Source organism: Trichechus manatus, unplaced genomic scaffold, assembly GCF_000243295.1.
Source record: "Trichechus manatus latirostris isolate Lorelei unplaced genomic scaffold, TriManLat1.0 scaffold00022, whole genome shotgun sequence".
Lineage (NCBI taxonomy): Eukaryota > Metazoa > Chordata > Mammalia > Sirenia > Trichechidae > Trichechus > Trichechus manatus.
The window spans coordinates 12,700,553-12,701,508 of NW_004443958.1; the positions used below are offsets into that span (position 1 = coordinate 12,700,553).

Sequence of the window (956 nt, forward strand, 5' to 3'; positions counted from 1 at the left end):
AAGAGTTCTTTATATTAATCTTTTGTATTCTGCCTCCAGTAGTTCCAAGAAGTTCTCTTCCTCTTTGAGATTTCTTGATTCTTTGTTTTGGGAGCTTGCTGAAGCCATCATGGTCTGTCTTCTTATGTGATTTGGTACTGTTGTCTTTGAGCCATCAATATGTTATTATATTTATTTATTTAGTTTGCTTTACTGTGTCCTAGCTTCGTGTTTTGGTATGCCCAGATAGCCTGCTTGTGTGAGCTAGTTTGATTATTGGCGCCTTTGAAGCTCTAATGTCCTGTCACCAGGTGGTTAGATCTGTTACTACATATGTGAGCCCAGGAGTCCGTTTACTTTTCTTGTATGAATTCAGCTCAGGTGTCTAGGTAGTCAGTCACCAAGTGTGTGGTGCAGGCTCTCACCTACAGTCCTAGATGGGCAAGGGTGACTGGTGTAGGCACAGCTATCTGGCTGCAGTAGGGAGTCACATGCTGAGCAAGGCAGGTGGCTGACAGCTGCCCGAGTGGGAGGAAAGCATGTCGCTGTTCCCTAGAGTATGTAGGTGGGTGGGTTTTGCAGCTGGACCATGGGCACCCAATGCTGTTGGCTGTACAGACTGGGAGACACCACTTATTTTTGTACCCCTGTTGCAGGTGGCTAGGTGTTGTGTTTGGAGCCAGGAGTCCTCAAGCCTCTGATCTGGTTAGGAGAGGACCTTGCTTAATGGGCTGAGCGGTGTCAAATGTCATGAACCTGCCACTCCACTGTATAGCTGATAAGAGTTGAAGTTAGGCTTTAGGTATATACCCTGTTGTACTGTGCTAATGATAGCTTGCGCTGTTGAAATTGGCCCACATGGGTCCATGCAGGGGTTAAAGGCATTCAAAGTCCGTGGACTCCTTATACCTGTGCCTAGGCAAGGGAGCTGTGCCTGCCCTGAGTTCTTGGCTTAGGGGAGCTGGCAGATTATTTTT

At 47.1% G+C, this 956-nt stretch overlaps 1 protein-coding gene across 1 annotated transcript in view; it reads left to right on the forward strand.

Moving 5' to 3' along the window:
• SQLE (squalene epoxidase) overlaps positions 1-956 on the forward strand; it is a 30,315-nt gene that overhangs the window by 27,065 nt on the left and 2,294 nt on the right. The window lies entirely within an intron of this gene.